This window comes from Cydia splendana, chromosome 13, assembly GCF_910591565.1.
Source record: "Cydia splendana chromosome 13, ilCydSple1.2, whole genome shotgun sequence".
Taxonomy (NCBI): Eukaryota; Metazoa; Arthropoda; class Insecta; order Lepidoptera; family Tortricidae; genus Cydia; species Cydia splendana.
The window spans coordinates 7,543,378-7,556,927 of NC_085972.1; the positions used below are offsets into that span (position 1 = coordinate 7,543,378).

General features: G+C 37.8%; 1 long non-coding RNA gene across 1 annotated transcript in view; it reads right to left on the reverse strand.

Annotated features, from left to right (window-relative positions):
• Nucleotides 1-13,550, reverse strand: part of LOC134796436 (uncharacterized) — a 266,691-nt gene that overhangs the window by 177,494 nt on the left and 75,647 nt on the right. The window lies entirely within an intron of this gene.

Below are 13,550 nucleotides of genomic sequence, written 5' to 3' on the forward strand. Positions count from 1 at the left end.
TGTCGTAACTCGACAATCGCCTCGGGCTTTGCGGAAATGAAGGCGTGTACGCAAACCCTTTGTAATGATTTACGGTTTGGGAGCCTCCCCTAAATCATTACTAAGTGTGACATTCATAAGCATAGTTGACAATAATAGTCGTTTTCTTCATGTTATTAAATGATATCAAAAAACGTAAATATTGCAGACTGGAAATGAAACTAAGTACATAAAATAGTGCTTTACGTTATTGAGGTGATACGACCACGCGAAGGCTATATCAAAGACTCGGAGTCTTTCGGCGCGATTCGAGAAATGAATTAGAGATCACTAGATATGAAATAGTAAAGATCTGTGACGTTCCACGGCAAAAGGTACCTTATGGCGGCTGGCGCTTACGCTATTATTAACGCCGCTCCAATATTCAGCCGGGGCAATGGTACCTTTTGCCGTAGAACGTCACATATCTTTACTATTTCATATCTAGTGAATCTCTTATTCATTTCCCGAATCGCGCCGTTTGATTTTTTTTTTCATAGGTAGCGCATTTCTCCATACAAACATAGTCCTCATTTTCCTTTCTGGATATTGACATTATGGAAAATGTTTTAACATGTTTTATTTTGACGTATATTAACCATAGGCTATGCCTCTGTTTGACATTTTTAGATTTTTTTTTTTATTTGTGTAAAAATTAGGAGCGAAAAACAGATTTCAATATTTTTTTAATACTCTTAACCTTTAAAGATTCTAAAAAAAAACAAACATAGGGTCATAGCTGTGGTTGATATACAACAAATTGTGTCAAAATATTTTTATTAATGATAATACCCAGAGAGGAAATAGAGGATTACATTTGTATTAAAAATCTCGGCTATCATTTTATGGTAGAGTCAGACCAAGAATAGTCTGCAGCGGATTTGATAGCCCACGCAGTGAAGGTGTCATTTTAAACGTCAAACTTCTATAAAATTATGACGTATAAATAACACTTGCACTGCGTGGGCTATCAAATCCGCTGCAGACTTTTTTTGGTCCGACTCTAACTCATCCCCGCCATCAAGCGGGCTCCCAAAATTTGCCACCGATGTGACATTAAAAGAATTTAGTCACCATTCCACAATATTTCTATTCCAGAGGCATTTATTAAGCTACAACAACAATTACTTACAGTAGTCGGATTTGTAATAACTAATACGCAATCAGCCCAGGGTCATAACCGCGAAAATCGAAGTTCGCAAATTGCGGGCATTTTTCTCTGTCACTCTTATTACGCCTTCATTGGAGTAAAAGAGAAAGATCCCCGCAATTTGCGAATTTCGGTTTTCGCGGTAGCCCCGCAGTGCCCTAAGCGACCCTTAATTCAATATGTTGCCCGCCGCCGCCCGCCGTCGGTCGCCGTCTTCAACGCGTACATTTTTGGGTCACATTGACATAATTGCATTTTGTTAGTTTATACCCATAAATCGTTGCTTTTAGATATTTTTATAAATACCTAGTATAAATACATATACATGTATGTAGTAATTTGTTATATTTCAGCAGATCATATAATTTTCTGTTATATCTAGCGGAATAATGAGGAAAATAACAGTCACTTAAAATCGGATTAAACTACAACTGATTTACAGCTAATCATAAGGTTCTACATTGATTTGCCATAGTTGAGTTATCTTTTATCAGGTTTTGATTATTCGTTCCTTCCTAATTAACTGAGCTATTAATATATAAATTATTAGAACCACGTCAGCGAAATATCAAACACAATATTACAAAGTAATGCCTAAAGAATTAAGTATTGAAGATGGCCTTTCATAGCCTTCACCCTCAACCGTTTTCAGTATTCCTTTTCAAGTCTGTATTTACAAGAATCAAGAATCATTAATCATTTATTCATGGCAAACTACGTGGCTAATTAGCATATTACTCATGCTTAATAACAGGCAGAGAGTCTGTCCTACCACCGTAAGGGAATCTAAATCAAACATAAGTTTTACCTAGAAATTTCTATTCAAAACATATTAGCGCCCTTATCTATCTTTAAAATATCATGCAACTTTGCTGATCAACATAACTTGTTATTTATATAAATACTATATCATTACCTAACTAGGTAACTACATATATTGAGTAAAAATTCTTATTATTTAGCATTAGCAAACATTGTTCAGCTCATGTAACTCTTAATGAACTAGATAATTATCATTATAATAGCCTGTTAAATGTCTTTAGTTTACCTATTCTGTGGCTTTCCAATATTCGTCCGAGAATGTAAGCATTACGATATATAATTATAATCATAATCATCTTATCCCTACCGCCTCTCTAGTCTCCCGGCTCGATTCGGAAAATGAATTAGATTTCTACTAGACTTCAACAAGTTACGATACGGATAATTTAAAGATATTTGTAAGAAAGATATGTCAAATTTGACGTTTCTGCGATTCTGGAGGTCCTCTTGAACGATTTCGACAAGTTATGACTTAGATATCCAAGTCACATCTAGTCGATATCTAATGTACTTAGATCTAGTTGATCTCTAAATCGTCTCAAGATCTTGTGATTATCTCGAAATCCGAATAGGCCTGTCCGTCTAGTCCATCTAACATCCTCGTTTACTAGTAAATATTGTATCGTAGAGAAGATAACTAGCAACCTAATCAAACAACTTGGGTCACTGGAAGAGTGGGCAAACAACGGAGAACCGTAATGGCCGCTTCCTGAGAATTTCCGTGATTGATCTGCACTTCACAAACGTTTCATCTCAATCATAGCCGTACTGCAAGCTGCAAGCAAATGAAACTTGACCCTTAAATCAATAGTAATTATAAGTAATCAAAGTTCAAGCGTACACTGGTGGCGAAATGAATGAGGCGCAGTCGCTCTCAGAAAATCCGCTATTCTAGGAGTTTCATAGAGCATCTACTCTTCTAAGCTTGGTCCCATTCAACTCGAAACTTTTTCCTTCTTTAATCAAATATTAGTTTCCTATACTTTTATAGGGTTCCGTAACCAAAGGGTAAAACGGGACCCTATTACTAAGACTCCGCTGTCCGTCCGTCCGTCTGTCACTAGGCTGTATCTCACGAACCGTGATAGCTAGACAGTTGAAATTTTCACAGATGATGTATTTCTGTTGCCGCTATAACAACAAATACTAAAAAGTACGGAACCCTCGGTGGGCGAGTCCGACTCGCACTTGTCCGGTTTTTTTAGTATAACAATAAATAAACGTAACGAAGTTAAAAAGTGATAAAAAATGAATTTTGAACATTTACAGATAAAAAATAAGTAATCAATTAAATACAAATACAAATCCTAATTACATGTACAAGGAAAGACACATAATACATAAAGACAGAGGTAAACGACACGCGACCTTATCGCTAAAGAGCGATCTCTTACATGCAACCTTTAGGTAGTGGAGAAATGAAACGCAAGTAAATAAAGTAGGGAGAATTTGTGTTCTTTGATGCCTAGAGACCTACTTGCCGGTTAAGTAATCGGTTCAAATTAAAGCAGCCTTATAAACCATGAAGGTCTATAATTTAGGCTCGAGCCTTTCAAACAGCTAGACCTTAATAAATGCGCTAAGGCGAGGAGAAGAAAGTTTTCTTATAAATCAGGCGTCTGATGATAATTAATCTAAGGACTACAGATTGCTTCGCGCTAAGTTGATTAAAAAAACCCGCCCCGTGCCAGTCAGACTCGCGCACGAAGGGTTCCGTACCATTACGCAAAAAACGGCAAAAAAAATCACGTTTGTTGTATGGGAGCCCCACCTAAATATTCATTTTAATCTGTTTTTAGTATTTGTTGTTATACCGGCAGCAGAAATACATCATCTGTGAAAATTGCAACTGCCTAGCTATCACGGTTCGGATACAGCCTGGTGACAGATAGACGGACAGACAGACAGATAAATTATGGTTTCTAGTGGATTTAGGTATCCCTAGAGGTTACCGATTTGTGATCCGCACTCAAAAGCAATTCTGCTCCAGTAATTCTGTCAACTGCCCAACTTCAAGCCTTAAAAATGGTTTGCACCAAAAGCTTACTAAAAAAACCGGGCAAGTGCGAGTCGGACTCGCGCACGAAGGGATCCGTACCATAATGAAAAAAAAAACGGAAAAATGCAAAAAAAAAAACGGTCACCCATCCAAGTACTGACCACGCCCGACGTTGCTTAACTTTGGTCAAAAATCACGTTTGTTGTATGGGAGCCCCATTTAAATCTTTATTTTACTCTGTTTTTAGTATTTGTTGTTATAGCGGCAACAGAAATACATCATCTGTGAAAATTTCAACTGTCTAGCTATCACGGTTCGTGAGATACAGCCTGGTGACAGACGGACAGCGAAGTCTTAGTAATAGGGTCCCGTTTTACCTTTTGGGTACGGAACCCTAAAAACGATATACTATTAGTATGCAACCAAACGTTATGTAATAGGCCTTTCATATCATCAAAACATTGCCATTAAGTCTATTGCAGATTAACTAGGTATAGGTTTGCAGATAAGTATACAGTATTAAGTAGGGTACTTAGTAAATCTTTCATGATTCTGTTCTTAACATTATTTTGGCAAAGCCAGCCACATTTTAGCCTTGGCACAGTCGCCATCAAATATATCGGAGCGGCCAAGGCGCTCACAAATATATGAACACGCCTTTATTGTCAAGGCGTTAGAGTGCTTGTTCAGATATTTTGACCACCTCGGCCGCTCCTATATATCTCTCCGATATAATTAGGTATATGGCTATCTGCGGGGTTGCGTAATGCATCGCAATCACAACGTGATTTTTAGTGTTTAGTTTGAATATATATTTTAATAATATGTAATATGATGAATGAATGAATGAAATAAAGATTTAATTCCTACCTATAACCTAGTACCTATAACCTTATTTACTTAATGTGAAGTCCAAATAACATTATTCACAAATTCATCTTCTCATAATAAAGTTATCACGTGAACTGATAAAGATAAGGTTCCATTAAAAATTAGAAGAATTTATATTTTGAGTCTTAGTAAAAAGACATAGAGTTCAAATTCTTTTGAACTTTTATCGCTGTACCTACCTTTATATAGCAAGCGGACTTAAACTAAGCGCTAGCTGATTCATCGAGGGTACAGATTACACAGTGCTTTAGCAGATACTATACTATAATATTTAATAATAATAGTAAGTATATGATATTTAAAGAGACTTATTGTAATATGGCAAAAAGACTACTCTTTTTTCCATATTATAATAAGTCTTTTTTGAGACTGTTGTACCTATATATTAAATTACTGTGCAGCTTATGTCTTCTAGATAAATCAGCTTACGCTTAGCATGCTTCAACAAGTCCTTTAAAATGGTTTGATCTTGTCATTATTAGCAACCATGTACAATAATACTACAGAACAATAGGTACCTAATACTACAGAGTACAAGTACAGAAACAAAAGCTATAAATAAGTTATTCATAAATCTAAGACTGAACAAAGATACACGTGAGGGAAACACGAATCAAACTCCAATGATTACTGCAAATATTTACAAAATCAGATCACACAATACGAGTACCTACAAGTCAAGAGTCAAAGTCAATTTTCTTGTCGCGTTCAGTAGGTAAGCAAACTGTGTTGGTTTATGCCACTGTTGGAAATAAACTTGTTTTGTTTGTATAGTGGCGTTCTATGGTATGTATTAGGATTGCTCGACAACGATCAAAATCACAACAAAAATCGGAATATATTGATATTGATTGACGTATTTTAAGTTTTACGCGATTAAAGGATCCCACTGATTGACAGTCCGCCGAACGGTATCGGCCTGTCAGTTGTTCGGAACTGTTAAAATTTTGTTATAACTGACAGGTCGATACCGTCCGGCGGACTGTTAATCAGTGGGCCCCTTTAGTCCCGTGTTATAAAAGTATGAACAATCGGAATAATGTCAAATGTCATTGGATGTATTTATTGAAATCGTGTAATAAAATGCAATCGAAATAAAGTATTTGCTTTTGTAACAGTATAGTCAGGTAACCTTAGCTTTGTTACAATCAAGCTGGTCAGTCACCTGCAATAATATGTTACACAACGAAGGCCGCAATAGTATCTGACACGATTCATACGACCTTATTTGTAGAGCCATAAGAGCGTGTTACATATTTTTGCGGCCGTCAAAGAGTACCATAAAACGGGGTGAGTAGGTTTCGCGGGGAGAGTTAGGTTATGAATGGGGAGAGAAGGTTTGAGAGGGGGGTGAGAAGGGATTTTATGGCTACTGCTACAAAAATAATGTATTCCAATTTAAAATGGGGCTATAGTAATACGCATAATAAAAAAAATCGATCCAACAATCTTCCAAAATCACCTTTGTATGAAAAACCCTCTCACCCCAAATACGAGGCACTACGGGGTGAGGTGGGTTTTCCTCTTTATCGTCAAAGTTATGAAATGGAACTACCCAAAATAAAATACAAACTAAAATACAAACGTCCGAACCACTTATTATATACACCATTCAGTTTTCACATATAAAAATAAAATTTTATCGAGATTTGAAAGTCAAATTTCACCCAACTCACCCCATTTTACGGTATCATATTATTGCAGGTGACTAGTCACTAGGCTGCTACAAAAATCCAAAAGTGATCACTTTTTTTAATTTCTTACCCATATCTTTCGCACTCATGAAATGTTCAATGTTCATAATACGTAATGGCTTCCTCTTAGCACACTTTAAGAAAATAATCTTTAACCGTAAATTCATCATTATAGATCTATGTGTAAGTATTATATAATCTGTAACCAGCGGGCGCACCACGGTTCCATTTTTATCGCCTATCGCTATGCGCGTCCCTTTCGCACTTATATACTTGTTAGAACGTGACAGGCATGGTGACAAACGATAAAAACGCACCCGTGCTACGCCGGGGTATCTCATCGTCATTAATCATGAATTTCGCTCGGTCAGCCGTCAGTACCTTTTTTGTACACTTCGCGGTATTGCTTACGTTAAATAAGCGATTTAGATAAATTACGTAAATACCTACGAGTAAATATGCGTAAAAAGGCCAGCTGTTATATACCAGTACGGTTACCATCAGTTTGTCACCGACATAAACGCCGTCGAGAACGTAATTTACTTTCTATACATCTCGCTCGCACTCGCATATTAGTGCAAACGGGATGTATAGAAAGTAAATTACGTTCTCGACGGCGTTTATGTCAGTGACAAACTGATGGTAGCCGTACAGGTGTTCGGCGCGGTTTGTTATAAAACGAGTGCGGGTTGTAATTTTATTGAAAAATGCCTTAATGGCCTTCGATCTGAATCCCTTCGTTTTCTAATGTTTTTTGTAGCTTATCATATTAACAACAACGGCATTAAGCAATATTATAAGTATCACATTTAAAAGTTCATTGTCTTCGAGATATTTGGCATCAAAGTTGAACAATTTTAGGCCAAAAAACTGGTTTTCTGGCCATAACTTTTCTGTTAATTAGTTTAAAATTAAAACCATTCACACACATTCTTAGAGACGTCAGAGACGAACCCATATATGTAAATTTCGTATATATTAGATCTTTTATAGCAATCGAGATACGAAAAAAGTGATTTTATAGACAATGTTTTAAAAAATCATAAAAAATAAGGATTAATTTCTTTCAAAATCCGGTAGACAAAAATGGAGATAAAAGACTGAAGAACCGATAACCGTTTGCCGTTTGCCGTTTGCCTTATAATTCTATCTGTAGTGCAAAAGTAGGAGATACCATTCAAAACTTGTCAAAAATCGATGAAAACCTCTAGAAGCCCCTTAAATCCCTTAGGTTCTAACCCTCTTTTGTTTTACGTGATATCAGGGCTATAACCGCGAAAATCGAAGTTCTCAAATTGCGGGCAATTTTTCTCTGTCACTCTAATTACGCCTTCATTGGAGTAAAAGAGAAAGCGCCCCGCAATTTGAGAATTTCGGTTTTCGCGGTAGCCCCTCTGCAACATTAATTTGTGTTGTATTTAAATCAATAGGTTACGATTTCTAATCTATGGTGTTACTGCCTTTTCGCCGAAGTTTTGTCCGAATTTCACTCGCCAGCTTTTCGCAGATGATTTATATAGGCAACCAACATTCGCTAAATTTTAATTTTGACAAGAATTTACTTGGTAGAATTATTGTAAAGTACATAGATTATTAGTACAACGTACAACTTTAGGATTACATTTATTTTGCCAAATCATTTGATTGGCTTAATATCTATTAAGTTATATGTCTGTGTCTCGCTAGTTTTGTTATTAAAATAAGGTTGATAAGTGGTAATAGTATACGAAATTACTAATTGAAATCAAAATGAACTGAAACTGAAAATGTTTGGACATATCATCCGCAACGAAAAGTCGATGGAGCAGTTGGTAGTGCAGGGTAGAGTGGAAGGTCAACGTTCTCGCGGCCGATCTCCAACAAGGTGGCCGGATCTCATAAAGTCCACGACGAAATGTTCCCTGGCTGAGTGTGCTCGGAGTGCCACAAACAGAGCGAGATGGAGGAGTATCGCAACAGCCGCAATAAACATAGGAAAGGACAACCCATAACCACGACTACTCTGACAAGAGTGTACGACTAAGGAGAGAATTGAAATCATCGTAGTTTGACGTCATTGGCACTGAAAGCTCATCGCAATCAATCGCACATGTTTTCGACGCTATCTATATTTCCATTACCTTAGGCAATTAATTGGAATGTTCCAAATGTTCCAATAACAATTTCGTCTCTGTCTGTTGCTCCATGAGCGCCACGATAACCGATAATCTAATACTCGATACCAGAGGCTAGTAAAAAGAGAAGACTGACAACGCGAAGATGGGAATCATCATTATTGTAGATGGCGCTAAATATTAATTTTACATTTTTGTTATTTTCTTCGGAAATCTTACATATCTTAGAGCTCTTATGATCTTGAAACATAAAATTGTACTTGCTACTGCTATCATCACCGCTATTATAGTCATACTTAAAAATGCAACAAAAGCATGTTTAAGTAAACATGCCTGTGCCTAAAATGATTTTATTGCGCTTTCTTCGTACTTTTATGCCTGTGTCAGCGACGAGGCAAGTCCAATTTTACGTTTCAAAACAATAAATAGCAGAAAGATGACAGTTTTTTATGCGGAGAACGCTAAAATGCAAAAATAGTAAATAGCGTCACCTACAAGAATGATGAATTGATGTTACACGCGGTGTTGTATGGCGGTTGTCAGTCTTTGCTATTGCAAGCCTCCGTCGATACCAATGGTAATGGAAATTATTGGCATATCTGTGCGACAACATTATTAAATTCAATATGTATTAGCATTTAGCTACGAACATTCAATTGAAGGGATGTTTACAAAAACAACCTAACTGACTACACTGGTTGACACCTGAAACGATTAACAATGTTCTTAAAAAAGTGTCAACCGCTCTAAGCAGTTACCTATGTTGTTTTTGTAAACATCCCTTCAATTGGAATCAAATAAATTTGAACACCCACCCGAATATTCACGAAAATTGCTCGTTTACCAATTGAAGGCGTTCTATGCTTTCCTTGTAAAGGGGGAAATTATCTGTTCCAAGAATGAAACCTAGTTTGAATTTCAGTGAGCGTATATTTCAAGAACCTGTAGAACATAGAGAGGCAATAGAGAGTACTCCCTCCAGGCGGGTGTTATACCTGGGGACCGAAGTCCATTGAGAGTTGGTCGGAAGTTATATATATAGAAACTGACGTTATAACTCCGTAAGCGCGATGTAGGTCTCACATACTAATTGCGTTCTAGACGTAGTATCTTAGTTGTTTGTGCGTTCTAGCTCCCTAACGCCATCTGTTGGATTATTGTGGCACGACGTCGGCAGTGACAGCTAGAGGAGACGCCACATCAGCCCCCCTTTGAGCGGAGGGGTCAGCGACGACGTATGAAGTGTGCAGCAGGGAAACCAAGTGTGCTCGAGCCGTGTGGCGAGCGAAGATGCTCAGAGTCATGTGCCTACTATATTTATTCCAAGTTAAATAATAATAATAACTAACAGTATATTTATTATTTAGTAGTCTCATTTTTTTAGGCATACATATGACAATTTGTGTACGATATAGTTAGGACTTGTGACTGTCAAAAAAGGATTATAAACATACTGGCGCAAGATACTATAATTTAATAAATCATTTTTTTTGTAGCCTATTTTGTGTCCCAGGATATCATTGCAAACACCCCTGTACAGGTTGATTTATGAGACGTGAGCAGGACTAATCCTGCACACTCAGTAACTGATAATTGATCGATTACCGTCGTATTTCGGAGAAACAAGCACACTTCTTCCTATTTTTTAAACTTTTTGGTTAGGGGAAATTTAATTCTATACAATCATGGTCACCCTACAAGACCTAATTAATAAACATAAAACCTCTTTTAGCGTAATGACAGCATTTTGATTTCGAAAAAAATAAACTGTCAAACGTGAGATACGAGTTTTCAAAAGTAACCAGACCGTGATGACAGTGATGACATTCAATTTGACACAGAATATCGGTACCTAGTTTAGTATTCTAATTTTAGGGTGACCATGCATCTCGTAAATAAATTAATAACTTTTTTTTTCAACACGACTAGAAAATTAACGTTAACCTCACTAATACTAATACGAAGCAGTTGCTTATAATTTACGAAATGCGCAGAGTTAGTCCTGCTCACGTCTCCTAAATCATCCTGTATACTTGTATAGGTATTTGCTTGTTATGTTATGATATTACGTTCCCAAAATTACTTATTTGTTCAAAAACCGATTTGAATTCAGAGCCCGTAAGCTCCCGAACTTTTTTCGATATCTTAATATAAAAATCTATACAACTCCCAAGAACGTCTTTTTTGTTCGTGCTCGCCTGTAAGATGTAACTTCAAGTTTTTGTATAGGTACATCTTTCAGGTGGCTTTTGGTGCATTAATATTATGAGTAACGTAAATTATATCAGCAAAGATTAATTGATTGTTTTAGATGACTTTATTCAAATTTATGTTTCGAAGTTGACAACTTGATTAATTATTTTACGACGCTGTATGGCTCCTTGCGCAAGTTGTCATAAGTTTATGTATCCTCCGCTCAGCGCCATCTTGTCAAAATCTAGGGTACGATTTCTCTTAGGCTTTACACATAATATTAAGGGGCCCACTGATTAACAGTCCGCCGGACGGTATCGGCCTGTCAGTTAAGGGGCCCACTGATTAACAGTCCGCCGGGCGGTATCGGCCTGTCAGTTGTTCGGAACTGTCAAAATTTTGTTCTAACTGACAGGCCGATACCGTCCGGCGGACTGTTAATCAGTGGCCCCTTTACAATCAATGATTGAATCTTTGTTGGCAGTTAAATCAAATAAATTAAAGCTAATGGCCAAAATACAACACGATTATTATTAGACAAAATAATACGTTAATGCTCACACATATACGACGCGTGGCGATTCCGAGGGTTAGTGAGCATTAGATCGTGTAATAGGCCGATTTCGAGTAAAGGCTTGGCTTCTTTTTGCTATACAAACACAAACGAGTAAGGGGTGATAGCCCCAGTGTAATGTGACCTCGATAATCTCGAGATCCATAACAATAACCTTGCATTTCTGTAGATACCACGGCTCATGGGAGCCTGGAGTCCGCTAGGCAACTAATCCCAAGAATTGGCGTATTTAGTCTGACCTGAACCCAGTGAGGAAACTAGGCCTTATAAGGTTTAGTTTTATTAGTAGGTAATTACCTACCTACAATACCTTCATTTATCACGCTCATACCGCTAGATAATGTGTTAGCTATCACATGGACGCCAGGGTCGTCTGATCATTTTGATGATTGATGACCTGTAATACTAGTGGAAATCTGTTTCTAACTGTCGTATTAAAGCAAAAACCGGGCAAGTGCGAGTCGGACTCGCACACGAAGGGTTCCGTACCATAATGCAAAAAACGGCAAAAAAAAAACAAAACGTCACCCATCCAAGTACTGACCCCGCCCAACGTTGCGCAACAGAAATACATCATCTGTGAAAATTTCAACTGTCTAGCTATCACGGTTCGTGAGATACAGCCTGGTGACAGACGGACGGATGGACGGACGGACGGACGGACGGACGGACGGACAGCGGAGTCTTAGTAATAGGGTCCCGTTTTACCCTTTGGGTACGGAACCATAAAAAGAACGTCCACTTGGTAAAATACTATAAAACGGCTGTTAATTGGTGCCTAGTGTAGGATGCCACAAGTGGCCCAAAACCACTGAAATTAGCCGGAGTCAACTTCGCTCGCGATAGCTAAAATATCAACTCTTCTGCGACCGACGAGCGACTAAAATAACATCCCAGATTACAGTGTCCGAGTTTACCTCGTACAAAAATGTATACTTAGAAGTAATACAGCACACGTTACGCTACGCTACTCTTGAATGGAACAATGGTCCGACGACGCTCGTGTATGCATGTAGCGTACACCACAACAGGCTATTCAGCCTTTAGAATAGCAGAAGGTGCATTCCAATTTTAAAAATGTTTTTTATTTCAAATTAATTTCATACTTTTAGAGACTTCAGAGTATCTTGCTTGGACCAATAATGGCTCCTCTACACGTTGGCCCAACCTATTGGTCCAATATGTTGGGACAACGTGTAGAGGGGTATTGGTGTCGGTTGGCTTTTGGCGCGCGGGTTGGCGATGAGTTGGCCGCGGTGTCGGTTTTTCGGCCGCACATCAAAGGGGTTGGCCAAGCGATTGCGGTACGCATCTACACGTGGCCCAATCCACAGTGCGTGCTCGAAGTTAACATAGCTGTGCAAATTGTGCAATGTAGGTACTTACTATATATAGTTAGATATGTATATAATATTAATTTATTTAACTATAAGTATGTATTGTTATATTTATTTATTTAAATTGTAAATGTACTGTCTGCGTAAGGCCACATACTCGTCATTTTAATTAATAAAAACTAAAATTGATACTGAGCACAAACGGCCGCACTCGACCGCGTTAAAATAAAATTATAATATGCTCTAAAATAATTTAAGCAAATTATAAGGTAACATGGAATTAAAAAAGATATTTAATTAATTTAATTCTTTAAACAAATCTAACATTCATTTATTTTCGGGAAGTAGGTATCATCAAAAAACTCTTGCAGCTTCTACGACATTTTTTAAAATTACTTGATAATAATAATGGTAAATGGCGTATCTTAGATAAATTGCTGCAACGGCTAATGCTTCCACGTCCATCTTGGAAACCGGTCAGATCACAACTGAAATTCGCCATCGTGTAGTAGCGTTCCGGCCAACTCATGGGCCAAGCGTTGGCGGAGCGTTTGGCCAACGTGTAGAGGAGCCATAAGAAGTGCAATCGGGATACAAGTGTATCCCGTACGCAGCATTTTTTGAGGGGTGGGGCAGATGTAGGGGTGGCTAGGTATGTTGTAACAGGGTACGGTTGAAACAGAAATTCTTAGCCTATGGTCAGAGACCAGGGTGGGGCAACTGCCTCACCTTGCCCCACCGTGGGTATGCATATGCCG